General features: G+C 39.3%; 1 protein-coding gene across 9 annotated transcripts in view; it reads right to left on the reverse strand.

Annotated features, from left to right (window-relative positions):
- Prlr (prolactin receptor) overlaps positions 1 to 17476 on the reverse strand; it is a 199453-nt gene extending 181977 nt beyond the window's left edge. For 7 of the 9 annotated variants that reach the window (XM_027936284.2, XM_071612658.1, XM_071612657.1 and 4 more), the window contains exon 1: positions 17238 to 17476. The gene's annotated coding sequence lies outside the window, so the exon portion shown is untranslated. The remainder of the gene's footprint in view (positions 1 to 17237) is intronic. The other 2 variants (XM_027936287.2, XM_071612659.1) reach the window with 2 other exon arrangements.
- Positions 17477 to 17964: the final 488 nt, after the last annotated feature.

Below are 17964 nucleotides of genomic sequence, written 5' to 3' on the forward strand. Positions count from 1 at the left end.
ATTTATGATACAATTAATTAACACTGGCTAAATTTTAATAGGTTAAGTAAATGTTCAGATAAATTTATATGATATGACAACACATTCAGATTCAGGTATTAATATTGAAAGCATATTCATAGTTTAGAATGTGGAATAAATTAATCTAGGCTATAACAGCAGATTAAGAGAGTCTAGAATAGCCCATGGATCAACTGGTCTGCTGTTTTTCATAATAAAATTTTATTAGAACAGAGTCACACTCATTCATTTGTGCATTGTGTATAACTGCTTTTGTGTGACAATGGCAGAGATGAGGAACTCTGATAGAGGCTGACTGTCCCACAAAACTTAACAATCATTTGCTCTCTGACTCTATAGAAAAATGTACTGGCTCTAGTCTAGAACATATTAGGAACATCCTTAGTGTTTGAGGTCCATGTTAAGAAGCTTAAAATAAATTCTCTAGATATCACCCCTTGGTGTAGAATTTTGGCCAGAGTAGAAATTTCTGATACTCATGTGAAGAACTTGAAAATACACAAGTTTACCAGTTGTCTGATCATCATGTCTTTGGAGGTTTGAAAATAAAGTCAAAGTACTAAGTTACTAAGCAGGTACTGACTATACTTATCTCTTATTTGATGTCTTTCAATTCTGGGGTCCCCATCTACTAAGAATCATGGAATTGTTAGGAAATGAATATCAGAAATAGAAAGTGAAGTCATAAGTTTAGCTTGAATTAAGATTGGGAGTTCTTATGTTTACATAAAAAATGTTGTACTTTCCTGCCTCCCAAATATATTAGCAACACTTTACCCACAAAGAAACTAAATGACAGTCCTCAGAAATGGTGGACTTTCTCTTTCTCAGTGATGTCTCCCAGCATAAAATCTATTTTTATCTGCATACTATAACATGACTTTGGGGAGCACAAGAGTTACATTGCCTGGAAAGTTATATTAGAGAATGAGTTAGGAACCTATCCCATCATTTGGGCTTTTATGTTCCTGCTTTGCATAATGAACCATAAAAACTTTCACTCATAGACAGATCCCTGAAATACTCTTCTAATAGTAGTGCTCAGAATTTAGAGACCATTGTTAAAGGTGGAGAAGGGAGAAGACAGTTCTTAATTGCATCTACTTAATATTTGGCAGGTTGATATCAATTAGGAGGGGAGCTGGTCTTTTGGGGTTGGCACTATCGAAATCTATTAATGTTTTCTAAAAAGAAGAAGATTTAAGTTTTCTGTCAAAACTGAGAGGGAAAAATCACAGTTGGGGGTATAGTTCAGTGATAGAGTGCTTGCCTAGAATGCATAAGGCCTTGGGTTTGATCCCCAGCACTTTAAAAAGAAGAAAGAAGGCCACAGAAGTTAATACTTATGAGACAAATTTTGAAATGACATGATTAAATTCTTCCTGTATTGGGCTTTAACTCTGTAGCCAAGTCCAAGTATGAGATTCATTAAGACATTTCATTTTTATCAACACAGTCATTCCTCCGCTCCCATTGAATGGTTGCGATTCAATGGACAAATTCATTTGCAACAAGGAAGTCTCAAGAGCAGCTGCCTACTTACTTACACAGAGAAAAGATTTTTGAAGAAGCTTAATGCTTTGCAACTGAATAACACCCTAGCTGCTTGGATAATCAGTGCTACTATCATATTATACAATAATCCTATTCTATCTGAAATTTATTGTGTCCAAAGGAATATCAATGAAAAGGTCACAGTCAATGGCCACTTTGTAAAGGAAGTCACCATGAAATCCTATTGTTGGAAGAAGATGTTTCACATTTAAACATGCATTTATTTGCTAAGGCCTTAGGTTTACAGTCTTGATGATAACTTGGCAAGAATACGTAGCATTGTTTATGTTTCAGTTGATGACTTCTGTAAGTCACATATAATTATTATTTAAAAAAGAGCACAACCTTCTTAGTTATCATATATAGATTATGCCTTAGATTCCAAAACATTCCCTATGCATTATTGATCCTCATCTTAACAGTGAAATACTGTTGCAGTTGCCCCTAAGTTTTTACTTATTGGATTCTTGCTGCATACTTTTTTCACAAATGAAGGTTTCCTTCTAACAGCACTAATCACAGTTTAGAAATAGATGGACATAACCAAAATTAAATAGAAAACAGCAGCAAGCATCAAAACCTTACTGTTCTGCTGATGCAGCCGCTCCAAGCAATTAGCTCACAGCTACTCAAGTGTGAGGGCCCCTCCATGTGGCCAAAGGCAGCCAGGCACCTTTCTTTTGTAATTGTTGGGCCTTTCAGGTGGTTTGGTGAGTCACAAAACCCATATCACTTCATCTGTCACAGATGAGAACAGATCTGCTTTGTTAGGTTGGTTTTCAATCCTCAGTGCCTGGAGCTTAGTTCCTGCTAGTACAGCCCAGCCCTTTGCCACTCAGGCCTTTGTCCAGTCTAGGCCAGTCTGACAGGCTCTCTTCCCTGTCATGCTTTCACCAGCAATAATTTTTCCCAGTCCTTCCTACTGTGCCTCTTGCCAATAGTGCTGATGTATTTCTGAGCTTTTCCATTTGCCTTGGTTTTACCAGAGGAAGAGCAGGTGCTTCTATCCTCTCCATTTCTGGGAATTGGATACTATTGCCCAAGCCGCTTTGCTTTGCCTGCTGGCATCCGACGTAGGACAAATGAAGGTATATGTGGTTAATCTAGCTCATCTCTCTTCAAGAGTTTTCCTGAATACTTATCAGATTTGGATTCCAAAGGTTCATAGCCTAGCTTTCCAGAAAAGTTTTTGGCAAGAACAATGACCTCGAAAGTGTGCCATTTGGGACTGAGTGGACATAGCACCAAATAAACAAATTATTTGTTATCATTCCAGGGTCTTTCCTTTCTGTTCAAGTCATCTGGATGTATCCATGTGGTCTAAGAGAAAGGAAAATCTCATTGAGGGTCAACAATAGATGAAGAACTTCCCAGACAACCCTCAAAGAAGTCCTAGTATGTAGACACTAACTTCTCCTTTTTTTTTTTTTTTTAAACAAAGAAGGAGCCTAAGTTTCAAGAGAAATTCAGAAAACTTGCCATGGCTTACAGTCGTTTAATGGCACAGTCTTGAAACAAACTCAACAGAAAGAAGAAATATATTGTTGTTGGGTTCAGTGAACTAAATTCTTTGGTAAGAACTGCCAAACAGTGCAGTGTTTCTTTGTTGGTGAAATGCAAGAAGGAAGGAGAACAGAACTGAGAGGTCAAGAGTTTTTGAGGAACTTCGAGGTTCATTGATTTGTGCTGAGCTCAGACTTGACCCGTTCCCATGGTTGACTGTACATGTGTTGATCTCTTCCACCAAGTCGTGAAGGCTATGCTGAGGGTGATACAAATGACTCCCGTTGAGTTCTTTTTTTTTGCCATGTATTTTATCTTATTCACCCAGCAACCTTGGAAAATGTATGTTAAGTAATCTCATTGGAGAGATGAGAAAATAAGGCAGGTAGAGGAAACTAACTTTGCTGCACAACTTCACCCTGAAAAATTAGGAGCTGAGATTTATGCTGCCTGATTCCAGTGAATCTTCTCATTTGTAGAATATGCAAAAGAATCTCATCCTAAAGGCAAATTCTGGGTCCATGGAAGAGACTGATCCGTTAATATTTAAGATTAGTAAGGGCTCTTGCATTGAGGGCTTAATATTTTATCTTTTAAAAGAATGGCACATGCAAAATAGTGGGATTCATCATGATATATTTGTAGATACATATAACGTTTTTGGTCAGCTTCTTTACCTAGTACCTCCCCTTTCCATTCCCTCCTCCTTCACCCTGCTCCCTTTCCTCAATCTACTGGTCTCCTAGTTTCATAAATTTCCCTCTTGTATTTTCTTCTTTTGTCATGCTAGTTTCTACATAAGAAAGAAAATATATGACCTTTGACTTTCTGAGTTTGGTTTATATTACTTAACCTGATGTTCTCCAGTTGCATCCAATTTCCTGCAAATGACAGAGTTTCATTCCTCTTTGTGGCTGAGTAAAACATCACTGTGTAAATATACTACATTTTCTTTGTCCATTAATCTGGTGACATACAGGTCAGCTGATTCTATGACTTGGCTATTGTTAATAATGGCACTATGAACATGGGTATGCATATATCACTATGGTATACTGGCTTTAATTCTTTTGATAAATACCAAAGAGTGGTAGAGCTGGGTCATATGGTGGTTCCATTCCTAGTTTTTTGAGTACCCTCCATGCTTATTCCATAGTGCTTGTACAAATTTACGATCCCGCTGACAGTGCATAAGCATTTTTCCCCCCACATCCTCATCAGTATTTATTATTATTTGTATTCTTGATAATTGGAACACTTACTTTTAACTCAGCTAGATACCAATAAGGCTTTTCACAACTGTAGTATCACACAGAGGTACCAGACGAAGCTCATGCAAGGTGTAACCGGAGGTCTTCTCTTGCTCTCAAAATGTGTCCCCCACTTAATTGCTAATAAGCTTCATCAGCTCTACTTTAGGTGGAACCACAGCTGTGAAAATGCTAGAGGTGATTATTTCTTGAACTAGAGTGGAGTGGCCTCAATGGTTTATCAGTTTTTTGGGCACATTTTTAGGAACATTCAGTTCAGAGGAGGAGACATACATATAATGGTCATTGTGTGTGATGACCGTGGGCAGCCTGTGGCATAGATCAACAAAAAAGTCAACTTCCTGCCTTGCAGTCTTTGAGTCCAGAACTAAACAGGTAATTACCAATCCTATTTCTTTAGGTTACATGAATTGCTGGTTGGTTTCAAACTTCGTTGGGTTGAAAAAGATTTGTTTTTTAACCATCTGTAATTTGTGATGACTTGAAATTTTCATTAAGTTTAACCCATTTATTGAATATTAAAATTTGAAAGACACTTCTAGGTTCTGGTGTTGGTTTACAGAGGAGAATTGGTCACAATCCTGCCCCAGATTGCTAATGTTGTAGTGGTGCTGACCAAGAAGCATATGACATAGTTGATAGATAAAGATGACGGGGTAATGCCATGGATGGGATGAGTACATCCTAAAATTCTTCTTCAGGTCACAGGGTTTGCCTTCTTTCATTCTCTTTCCAAATCTTACAATAGCTAGCTCTATTAGACTGATTTTCAACTCCACCCACCCTTCTGAATATCCAATCAATGCATCCTATTCTGCTGGGAGGTTTCCAAGATCTTCAATGACCTGAAACTCTGAAATCACAAAGGAACTCAACTCCTCTAGCCTCTTAGAAGTGGGCATGCATTGCCAGTTTGTGATGCCTTAGTGAATGCCAAGCTTCCCAAGTCCCTGAAAAAAGATTGAGGGTGAGCACTTAGATCCCAGAATTCTTAATGAGATGTTTAACAACTGCATCTGATTTTTTTGTGGTATCACCACTGAGAGCACATCCCCACTAATACCCAGATGTGGGCATCTCATGTAATTTCATCTCCCTCTTTGTACTTGACACATAAATCCATCTCTGAAAATATCTCTGCTCATCCTCCAATAGTCACTCTGAATAACACACTGGAGTTTAGAAAGAAAGGGATCAATGAAGAGTCCATGCTAGGGGCTGAGGTGGTTACTGAGCTGTCGAGCTGGGTTCTATCCTCAGCATCACATAAAAATAAATAAATAAATAAATAAAAAGGTATTGTGTCCAACTACAACTTAAAAGAATATTTTTTTTAAAAAAAAGAGTCCATGCTAGTAGTAGTGTGGTGGTTGGCAATGGTCAGTAGGCTCTGTCTTCACAGAGTCTAACATTCCATTAGTGAGAAGACATCTGACCCATGTTCATATACATGATGTATTTTTGTAAAAGTGAGAGGCCTCTTTCATGATTTCATTTTTGTCCCATTGAATTTTAAGCCATGTGTAAAAAGTAAACAAAAAATTTTAAAACCACAGATAGAAACAGTGTTGTGATTTAAATGATGTCTTTTAAAAACTAAAATCAGAAAAGTTCCTAAAAGAAGAATAAAACTTACTTGAGTCAACCCTGTATAAGGTGATAGAGTCCCCTCTTATGATCACATAACTGCCATCACCTTGCTCTGATCTTTGAATGACTTGGTTTTAGCTAAGCATACACTTACTTTTGATATATACTCACCCTTATTTTACTTTTTATGTTGGTTAAAAAATCAACAGAAAATAAGGAATTTACACTATTGGTTTGAAGTTGAATTTTTGAAAATTAAACTCTTTGTAGAATTCTGAAGCTATTTGAAGAAGGATGTGAAATGGCTCTTAAGCTTTAATCATTTGGTGTTGCCTCTGCAATTTTCAAAACTTAATTAAAAGAATAGTTTAATGCAATTATATCTACAGTATCTATAGTTCATTTTTTTCCTTTGCAGTTTCAAATTTGAAAGTTAATATAACCATAAGAAATATATACATATATTGTATAATATTTTAAAATAACACTTTGATTGAAAATCAAACAGCTGAATGAACAGATGGAAGATTTGATTATAAAATTCAACACTTCCAATAATGCATGTCAGTCTCAATTGAAAATTACCCTATAGCTATTGCAACAAAAATGTTGTATTCTAATTTAATTAAAATATTTATCAAGCTGAAACTTACAGCATAGAAGATGAATCATCACAATTACTGCCTTTACAATCATCACTGATGAGTTCATTATTTAGGTTAAAGAAAATCTTAATGTGTTAAAGAAAATCTTAATGTTTTTCTTTGTATAAAATTCAATTCTGCTAAATCCATTGTTGTTAGCATCACTAGGAGGTCTGTTACTTTCATGCTGATGATTGGGAAACCAAGTGACTTGACAGAAGAATTTTCTGGAAGTAGATACACCATGGAAGGCAGAGAAGACAGAGTAAATCACTGTGTCCCCGAGGTTTATTTCAAGTCTATTAATAAAACTCTGGAGAGACATCTTCAATGTTTTGAAAGAAAATAATGTGGTAACAAATAAATCAACGACTTTCTGATTTTTAATTTTCTGGAAGCTAGCTTTAGATCGCCTTGTGAGTTAGAATATGCTGAATGATAACCAATTTCTTCAGGCCCATGAGAAGGGGCAGATAGGTTTGACAACACAGGAAATATGAGTAGTGGGCAGAAAGGGCATGAGGAGTAGAAAAGGCTGTGTATCAGATTCTCTGGCATTGGCAAATGTGTCCACTCAGCTCCCCAGGTAGGGGTTTATCTTCCCATCTTGGAAGCTGGCAAGTGTATCAAATGTGAAACCCTCCTGGAGAAGGGATGGATCATTGTTAGTGGGATTTTCCTGTCTATGATACGTGACAAAAACAACTTAGACGTAGGAAAGTGTATTTTGGGGTGTTCCCAGTTTCAGAAGTCTCAATCCATGGTTAACTGGCCCCATTGGCTGAGGCAGAGCATCATGGTTGAAGAGGGTGGTAGAGGAAAGCTGTTGGCTCATAGCAGCCAGGAAGCAGAATAAGAGAGAAAGAGAAAGGAAGGGAATATAATCCAGACCATGTCCCCAGTGACCCACTTCCTCCAGCACACGCCACCTGCCTACAGTTACTACCCAGTACAGTAGTCCTTTCACGTGGTTAATCTACCAAATGGATTAATCCACTGATGCATTTACTGTTCTTATAATCTAGTCATTTCACCTCTGACATTTCCTTCATTAACACATGAGCTTTTCAGAGGACCTTGAAGATCCAAACCATAACTGTTCAACCTCTGAATTATGTTATCTTCCTTACCAGTTTAATGTATGCCCAGATGAAATGCCTTCTTGCGGCACTTTGAGGAGTTTTGCAGGAGAAAGATGTCTACTTTAAGGTTATAAAGGTTATACTTCACTTATAAAGGAAAGGTTGAAAAAAGAGTTAGATCAGAGGGGGCATACCTATTGCTAAAAACCCAGAGCTCTGCAGCCATATTCAATTCAAAACCTGGCTTTGTCATTGTAATCTTGGCCAAATGACTTAACCTTTCTCTCTCTCTCTCTCTCTCTCTCTCTCTCTCTCTCTCTCTCTCTCTCTCTCCCCCTCCCTCCCTCATTTCCTCATCTATAAAATGATAATAAGAGTACCCACTTATTATAAAGGGTGGTAGAAAGACTGAATACGTTAAAACATAAAATTCTTAAAACATTCTTGCATATGGTTAGGACTCATTAAATGCTTGCTATTATGATGTTAAGATTTATATGGAAAAACTGACTGCAAAAAGCAGTAAATGTTTGACAGCAGGAAAAACTTGGTAAATCCGTCAGTATCAAAACACTCAGAAAAGAAAGAAACTAGCAACGTGAATGTGACCGTTCTAGCACTTATGAAAGTCAGTAATCAAAAACAAGAAGCCGCATCTGAACCGTCTTGACATAGGATAACATTTTTTATGCTAAAAAGTAGAAAACAGAAATTTCTCCTTGGATGGGAATTTGTTTACTTCTGCTGAGATAAAGTTAAGGCCAAAATTCTTAATGTTTCTGAATAGCAGTAGATGTTGTTCCATTTTGGTTCAAAACCAGTGGTCCAGGTAGAGATAGGGTGGGAGCAATTATCTCAGATAGGACTAGACTTGCTACTGCTTCTTGCAGCCCTGTCCATCTGAAAACCACGCTGGCCCTACCTCCTAATTCTACCCTGAATTTGATGCTTCTTCCATCCACCACTGTCACCTTAGCATAATCCCCCCTCCTGCTGCCTGTCCCTCTGATCAGCCTCTTCTGCTTCCTCTGCTTCCAGTGTACAACCCATTCTTCACACAGAAGCCTGTGAGATTTCTAAAATGCAGTGTAAAACATGTTCCTTCCCTGTTCCAAATCTCCCAGTGATCTTTACTCCATCTCATGACCTCAGGCTTTCCGTGGTCTTATCCTGCCTGTCTCACATGTCCCTTCTACCGTCCAGCCACACCGCTCTCCCTTTTTGTTTCCTCAACATGCCAAATCTTTTCCAATCTCTGCCTCATGCCTTCTTTTTCTCTGTGTGTTAGTGTTAGAGTTACATCTAACAGGAAAGCTCATTCGAGTCTATTTAAAGTAGCTCTCATCAGACTCTGTTCTATTTAGTTGTATTTTTCTTCTCATCACTAACTTATTTAATTGAATTTATTTGTGTTTTTTAATGTGCACATCTGTTTTTATTTTCACATGGAAATATAAAATCCATAAAAAGCAAAAACTTTATCAAATCTCCAGCTCTTATAATGGTTACCTGGAACATAGTAGGACCTTTATAAATAGTAGCTGAGTAAATAAAAAAATCCTGATGCTCACGATGCTTGGTCAATAGCAGGTCTTTGTCATCTGTCTCCCTGTGACCTCCTTAAAAATGTCTATATTTTCTCTTAATCCTACAATCCCAGAAAGCCAGAAAAGTAAAAAATGGCATATTATTCTTCATCTCCTCATTTTCCTGTCATATTTAATATGAAAACCTTGTTCTATTTTGGTATTAATATAACTTTCTGAGTTGGCGTATGGAACTTAACTGGACCCTGAGTTATTGATTCTAGAATCATTCTCCACACCCTAAGTTTTTCCATATGTAGAGTAACTTGGAATTGGCTCTTTTCAAACTCAAATTTATTACCCACTTAGCTCAGCCTCTGCAACCCAAGTGATTATCTAGGTGTGAGAGGGTATTACACAACCTAATTAGTTCTTGGCCAACCCACATTGATAAGTCTACCCAATGACAGTTTCCAGACTACTGCTATCATTATATTTTCAATAGGGTGTGAATAGGAATAGATTTAATTGACCTTACAATGTCTGAGACAAGAACGTAAGTCTTGATTAACTAAAAAAAATCAACATAGCAATTGGGAAATTTAATAAATGAGTGGAAGGCAAGCTTAACTTTTATCTTTCAATCTCATATTTATTGAGCTTCTGGCAACTTGATTTCCAAATTGCACAAAAGAACTTTTAGTCATGAGTCTATTAAGGGCAACTCTGAGGATGGAGCCTGTGTATAAAATCTCAAAATAATGCTTCCTCTAGAATAGCATGATCAAGTACTACTTAAAAAAAATATGATGTGGATGCTTCTCTGAGTCATGTGATCTAAAACAAGGCCAAAGAAGAAACGGATGTAAGTAAGATTTGGATCATAACAGGGCAGCAGTTCTTCTCCTTCACAGTATATTATAATCTCCCAGAGGACTGTAGTGTAAATACAAATTCTTAGGCCCATTTCCTAGAATCTTTACTCAGTGGGTCTGTGGATGAATTTTAAAGCTCTCAAGGGATTATCATGTGCAATCAGTGTTGAGGACCAGTCTTGCTTTTTGCTATAGCTAAGAAAAGCATTTGGAAGTTGTTCTTCAATCAGTAATGGATTTGGAGACAGAGGAAAAGAAAACCAAGATGGCACAAATTGGTCTACCTTCTTGTCCTGCAGAGGCTGCAGCACCTCTTTAGCTAGTTTAGCTTTCTTTTACCATCCTTCAGAAGGACTCCCCTTCCCCTGGTCTCACCATTCACAATGAACCCAGAAAGAATTCTTTAAAAAATGCAGCTACTAAAAAATCCTAAGTTTTCTTCTCTCTTTTCATGTGTGTAACAAGAAATCAATCTCCTTTCAGAGAGCAGGAACTTCAGACAAGAGAAATCAGGATAGCTGTCAAGCCCTGGGACTAGGGAGCAGCAGGTACCCAGCTAGAGTGCTCATTTCCTACAGATGAGAGCCGATGAAGCACAGGTCAGCATGACCAAACCTGTCTTGAGTGAAGGCCTCAATGTAGCAGTGATGGGGCTCCTGGGATTGCTGTGGCTGCCTTTGGGCTGCTAATATGACCACAGCCCTGGCAGTTTAGATAGACTACTTGTTCTCATCTACTGACCTGAAGCACAAATTCATTCATGTAAGAAATAATGTTTATAGGATGATGTATTCTGACTCCAACAAAAGACAAGGCAGACTCAATTTGGGAGTCTAATAAGTTAAGGGGGATTCAGCAACTCAGATTTCTTGTTTCACCTCTGTTAGCAGCTAGCCCCAGGAAGCAAGTAATTAAACTCTATTTCCCAATTTGCAAAACTAGAGAGGTAAGAGAAGTTTACAGATTGTAATGAAATAGCTACTGTGGGCACTAATGGGCATGATAATAAAGCTCTGTATAATGATTACACAAAGCCTTGTAGCTATAAGTAAGTGGGAAATAGCAATTGCCCTACACTTCACAGGTATTCACTATATGGAACCCCAAAGGACCCAGGGGACAGAATGGACTGGTTACAAAAGGACTTTTGGCCACATTAACCAAGTAGATAGAATCACTACCTGCAATTATCTGTGAATTTAAAAGGATATATATAAATACATGTGTAGGTATAATTTCCAAAAAGACTACATTCCACTGTTGTCAATTTTAATCCCTTTTAAAGAAATACTTCTGTAAGCTCATTTCCCATGATTAGGATATGAGAACCTGAGTTTTTGCTCATTGATTTTCAACTCTGGCTTCATATTAAAATATTCTGGGGAATTAAAACAAAAACAACAACCAAAAACAAACTGATAAACAAAACACAGCTTGGACTGTTTTAATTCTAGAGATGAGACTGAGGCATCAGTAGATTTTAAGCTTCCCGGGTAATTCTAATGTAAAGCTAGGCTCTAAAGCCCTGAACTAGCCCAACTTTCTTTTGCACATCACCAAATACTACAAGCTCATTTCCTACATTTCCCCAAACTCTAATTGTATCACTCACACAACACTGAGAAATGTTCTCTTACATATATTATGTTTATGTCTAACTTTCCACCTTGCTCCCTTTATTTAGAGCAAGAAACTTGCTTTGCTCTTCCATTTCCCCTTGCAGTCTGGCACAGACTTCTTGGCTTATAGGACACTGAAAAATATGCATTGCTGTTGATGTAGATATAAAGATTTAGATTTGAAGTGGAAATAGACAGATGTTATACCCATGTGTATCTCAAAGAGCATCTTCCATAGTGTTTTACTCTAGCTACATAGAGGAAAAGCCTCCCTGTAGGCAAATATCCACAGAAGTTCAGTGTTCATGTTATCAATAACAACCCTGACTAAATTTTATAGCACATTTCTCCATTAGCATTTTATGTAGCATTATCCCATCAACTGTAAATGTGCTGCAGGATCCTTAGGGGAAGGAGGGTGGTAATATGCAAATTACAAGATGAAAACAGAATCCAGGTCTCTGACCTCCCAGGTCAGAGGCCTCTTCCATCAATACCAGAATTTCACTTATTGTCTCTTTGGAATAAATGACTCAGGAGAAGCAAAATTACATCTTTGCCTCATTGTCAAATTTGAGGGCCACGTTAGTTAGTGAATAAAAGAAACCAAAGAATCCTTCTGTGATGCCCCTTTAGCAGCCTTTCTGGAATTGGGACCGATTCTTGTACAAGCTGTTTCAATCAAGAAGACAGAGAGAGAGAAACACCCATCATCACACAGGACAACTTATTTAACAAGCTTTGCATGAAATCGTGAAACCTTGGTTGTCCCTTTGTCTGATTTCACAAAGTGCCCAAAACTACAAAGATAATGTATTAGGAAGTGATTTAAAAGTAGAACTTTTAATCTAGATTTTCAATGACCTTTTGGTCATAAGACACATGAAAGTCTCTTAATATTTTCTTGAGTGAGGGAACAGATTTAAAGCTTCCCGGGTAATTCTAATGTAAAGCTAGTAACAAATGAAATCAGAGTGTCTTTTATCAAATATAATTGTGACATGATATAGTGGGATCAAATTATCATGTGCTCACCAGCAGGACAGGATTGGGAAAGGGGGACAATGAACTTCTACTTTCTTATTATAACAAATAATGAGTTTGGGGACGGGCTTGAAGAGTCTACCAAGAATAAAGGAAAATGTTATGTTTGGAAGAAGGAGGAAAATTCTTATCACATCTTTGTCAACTTATTGGTCTAAACCAGTGCTATTCAATGAAAATACATTATGAGTCATACATATAACTCAAAATTTTTATGAACCATGTTAAAGCAGATTAAAAGGAAATGAGTGAAGTTAATTTAATAAATTTTATCTAAACCAGCATATCTAAAATATTATTGTTTTGACATACAATAAAAATAAAAATTAAGAGATAGTTTACTGTTTTGTGGGAGGGGTACTTGCTAGGTCTTTAATATCTAGGGTGTATTTTATACTCACAGCACACCTCAACTTGAATTAGACACATCTCACGGATTCAGTAGCCACATGGGGCAGGTGGCTATTGTATTGGAGAGTGCAGGTTTAGATACACCGGCAAGAATTCGAAACGTCAGATAGAAATCATTGTCAACCTTTAACTACCTAATATATTTTGATATTTTCCTTCTCCTGGCTCTTTCACTATCTCCCAGAAGGGATTATCTAAAGGCCACATGTGTGTTGGCAAAAAGTTTTGGGCTTTGGAGCAAAATGAACTAAGCAATTCAAATATCAGCCTTTTAACCCTGAGCTAGTGAATCTACCTCCATTTGTCCTGGTTTCTTTGGCTATAAAATCAAGACAAAAATAAGCTAACTTACCAGATTGTTGGGAAGATTAAAGCAAATAGGCATAAAGTGTACAGCACAGCCAAGGATCAAACAATAATTCTCTCTGTGTCAAACCCTATTTGATTTTTAAACGTCCCATCTTCAGATTTGAGGCTCCACTGCTTCATTTACTCCACTTCAGGGTCTTTCTGAGATTTCTTCTGGTAGGCAACTCTTTCCCAAGAATGTCACAGGGCAAGCCTCTTCTTCTTTTCTAATTCATGTTTAAGGGTGAACGTCTTATGAAATTCTCCTCAGACTGCCTATTTAAAGTCGTCCCAAGCAATTTACTCTTTAGCACCCAATTTCCATTTTCTTCAGAACATCTATCCATATCTAAAATGATCTTTCTGTGGCCTGTTATTTGTCATTTCCTCTTACAAAGAAACTCCATAAGAGCTGGGATCCTGTCTTTCTTATTTTTCATTGTACCATCAAATGCCCAGCACAAAACAGAACTTGGCAAGTATTTGTCAAATAAATCAATAGGGAAGTAAATGGAAATAGTATCCTAATACTAAAGGTGGTGAAGAATGAAAACTCCTAAGCTCTTTTTAACCTACCAGAATTGCCCAGAATGTCAGGGAAGGAAAACCAGAATCATCTGCTGAGGTTGGGTATTGCTTATCTGGAACCTACCAGCTGGGTTTGGAAAAGGTCAAGAAAATTATTTTCCCACAGATAATTTTGTCATTGATACTTGTTTAATAGTACTACAAGCAAGGTACATAATCATACAACTTAAAATCACATTTGGTTATTCTTGACCTTGAAAAGAATCCAAATCTACCTGGTATGATTCAACTTTTTGATACAGGGGAGCTTGGCAGCACTGGGGAGTGGAAAAAGAGTGGGTGTTAAAGTCAGACAGACCTGGGCTTGGATCCAGATCTACACAGACTGGGAAAATTATGTAAGTGTCTCTGATCCTCAGTTTCCTTATCTGTAAAGCTTTACAACATAGCTCAAACTCTAAAGTGTTGCTAATGAGAATTAATGGAGGTAATGTATGGAAGTGCTTAGTATACCTTGAAGGCTCAATGAATAGTAGGCATCAATATTGTCTTTTTTTTTTTTCATACAGCAATGCCTGTCCACTGTGTGCTTTAGCCAATTTATGGGTGCTGATATTCCTTTCCCACATTTCTTAATCATCTGATCACTTGTTACTGAAAGATTAGGATGAGGGAGATGGGGGAGAGGGAGGGAGGGAGAGAGTGAGAGAGAGAGAGAGAGAGAGAGAGAGAGAGGTAAGGGGTCAGGAGGGAGGTGGGGAGAGAAGCGGGGGGGGGGGAGGAATGAGCTGAGTTTCAAGCTAACTCAATGCCAAGCAGTAAAAAATAACAATCAAGACATTTCTCTCTCTACAGAGACGGTTTCTGGTGTGTTTAGAGATGGATTCAGCCACAGGACTTCTCTTGTTTCCATGCCTAGCTATTTGTAGCTATAGGCTCAGTTATGTATTCAAGATCATGGGCCAAAACTTAGAGAAGGGCTGAGGATCCATGCCAGTCTGGGCATATTTTACTTGCTGGCAATATATAGTGCTCTGCTTGACACAGTACAGTCAAAACAGTAAAGCTGATCCTGTGTCTGAACCCTCCACTCATTTTTAAGTTCTGCTAATGTCAGCCCCATAGCAGAAAGAGTAAGCTGATCTAAAGAAGCACGGGACCGGTGGACACATACTTATAGCCCCAAGTTAATATTAAGAATAGGAGTTTATAATAATATGGATCAGGCTTGACAAATAGATTTCCATTCTCCAATAAACATACAAGGAAACTGGTACTGTTCCCCATTTTTCAGACAGGAAAAGTGGACTCAGAATTTAGTGACTTGCCAAAGTGTGGGAGCCACAATCTGAAGCACAGTCTTGAGGCTCCAAAGCACTGTGTGCTTTCTGTGATAACTTGCTGCACTGCCAGTAGAAGATGAGGTCCCCACAGGATGATACCTCAGTCCATTTAAGACAAAATACAGAAGTCCAAAGAAACATCATTACCCAGTCATTCTATGCATTGGAAAACGGATTGCACTTTGTTTCCAAACAAAGCCTTGGCCACACTGTCATGCAGCCAGGTCATCCAGACAGGTGGCCTGAAGAACGCTCTTACACTTGGATAGTGACCCTTTTCAGGTGGCTCTCCAGTGCTGTCTGTAGGCAGGAAAGCTCTAGGGATAAGGACCATCACCTTAAGAAAGTCATTTGAAGACTTGTAAGGAGTTGTCCCCCAAAAGCAAAAACTGGAGTAGTCATTGACAGACTGTCTAGAAAGCTGATGGGGAAGGAGGGATGTCTCTTTCATCAGTGTGGCCTATTCCACACCCCTGAGAAGGCTGCAGGTTACTCCCGAAATGGGCCCAGCTACCAGCAGGAGCTTAGCCAGGTGGTCTTTTTGCAGGTCCTTAAAGACAAGGGATTTTTCACTTGGGTTTCCGGCATGGTCCAGAGGTATCCGCAAACCCTTAGGAATTGCATGTGAAATTCTATATGCATTCCACATAGAATAAATAGCCCCCTATCCCCAGCCCCAGAATAGGACCCACGACCCTCACTTAAAAAAAAAAAAAAAACACTGAAATTAAAATTTTCATCTACTTCTTTCTTGCACTCTTCTGCCCTTCTACCCCATTTATACATAGAATCAAATACTGATTAGTTTCCCTAGATTTTGCAGAGAAACAGACTCAGAGGGTAACTGCCCTGTCCAAGGTTGCACAAAGGGCTGGGCTAGGACTAGCAACACTCCATTGGTCAAGAGACTCAGTGGGAATTTGCCAGTCAACTCAATGAATGAAGACCAAAGGCTCCCTCCAGATTAACAATAATGTTTTGCAAGCATTTTCAAGTCCAATCATAGGAAATTCCAAATTGCTTGTTATTAGGGAAAGATGAGTTGCTTCCCCAGGATGCAGGTAGAGGTCACTAAAAGGATGTTTTCCTACTCACAGAGCCAGAACTCCAGCTCCTGTTTTTTCCTTCCACAACACTCTGGCTCTTGGTTACCTGAGTTTGCCTGACTCCCCTCCTCCCTGCCCTCTCCTCCAGCTGGTTGTCCTTCCAGCTTCCTCTCAAGTTTGAATTCCTCTGCTTGGATACATTCACCTCTGTCTTCCTCCGGGTTACAGCCTGGGGGCTGCTCACCTGCCACTACCCCCTAAGCTTTGCGGGACAGCCGCACCTTTGGGTCAGCGCTGGTTAACATTAAACTTTCCCCACCAGATAGCCAGGAGGCTGCTGCGATTACGGCCAGTGGTGGGAGACTCCTCAAGTTCACGGTCTGAGCCCCTTGCTAATTCCAGCTAATGTTTTTTTTTTTTTTTTTTTTTTTTTAACATTTTTGATTTTTATTGTTTTCCCCTTTTCACTTTGACTTAAATAATCTACATTCGGAGAATTCCACAACCTCGCCGAGACTCACTGTCAAGGCTGTATGTGCAGGTGCTTTTTCAAAACATTAAAGGGTGCCGAGCGCAGTTGTGAAAGCTGGGGTGGGGTGGCAAACCACCTCAGGGTGTTTTAGTTCCCCTGAGAAGGGACATCAAGGCTGGCTGCGGTCGCAGCTCGGGATTCCCCGGCGGCTGCGGGCTCTGGCAGCTCGCAGGCACACTGCTAGCAGCCGCGTCTACCGCCACGCTCGCTCCCTCCCGCACGCGGCCTCGCACCGGTGGCCGGGGACAGCGCCTGCCCTCCCGCCCGCCTGCATTGGCTTAGCCCTTTCTGGTTACTCACTTTTACACGGGAGCGAAGTCTGTCCTATCAGGCCGGGAGCACTTCTTGCACAAAGACGTGGAGATCCATCCTGTGTACAGCTGTTTCACCGACAGCGGGTTAAATCCAGAAAGCGGGAGAGGAGCGAGTAAGACAGAAAAGGAAGGCGGGGAAAGCCCAGCCCAGAAGACGGGGCGTCTGGGGATTGCAGCCTCCGCTCCAGCGTCCCCAGCCGGGTGGCTCTGTGAGAAAAAGCTCAACTCCTCAGTGCACTTGTTCACTCTTTCTTCATTAGAGGAGGAGTCAAGGTTGCAACATTTATTTTCCTTGCTGGAGGCAAAACAGTGATTTTCTTCAGCAAGCGAAATGTCCAGAGATTGCCAATTTTGCAAGGTGACAGAGGTAGTTGGGGGAGCCAGCCGGAATGCAGAGAAGATGTGGAGAAGAAATCACGGATTCTCCCCAGATCGGTTTTGCATGATCAGTGCCACACATCTTTCATTGAGACTGTCCCGGAAAACAGAAAGAAAGAAAGAAAGAAAAAAAAAAACAATAAAATAAATGTCTTCATAAGTGGAATGACCTCGAAGATGATGTTTCTCTGGCAGCCAAGATCTTGGTGTCAAATTTCTTTCCTTGTTTCTGAGCTACATAGAGAAGCAGCTTGACCATGCTTGATTGGGGCTCTAGGGATTTGAATCACATCTCCCCTAAGAAGGAGTCCAGAAAAGGGGCAAAAGAAAAAGTC

Source organism: Marmota flaviventris, chromosome 5, assembly GCF_047511675.1.
Source record: "Marmota flaviventris isolate mMarFla1 chromosome 5, mMarFla1.hap1, whole genome shotgun sequence".
Lineage (NCBI taxonomy): Eukaryota > Metazoa > Chordata > Mammalia > Rodentia > Sciuridae > Marmota > Marmota flaviventris.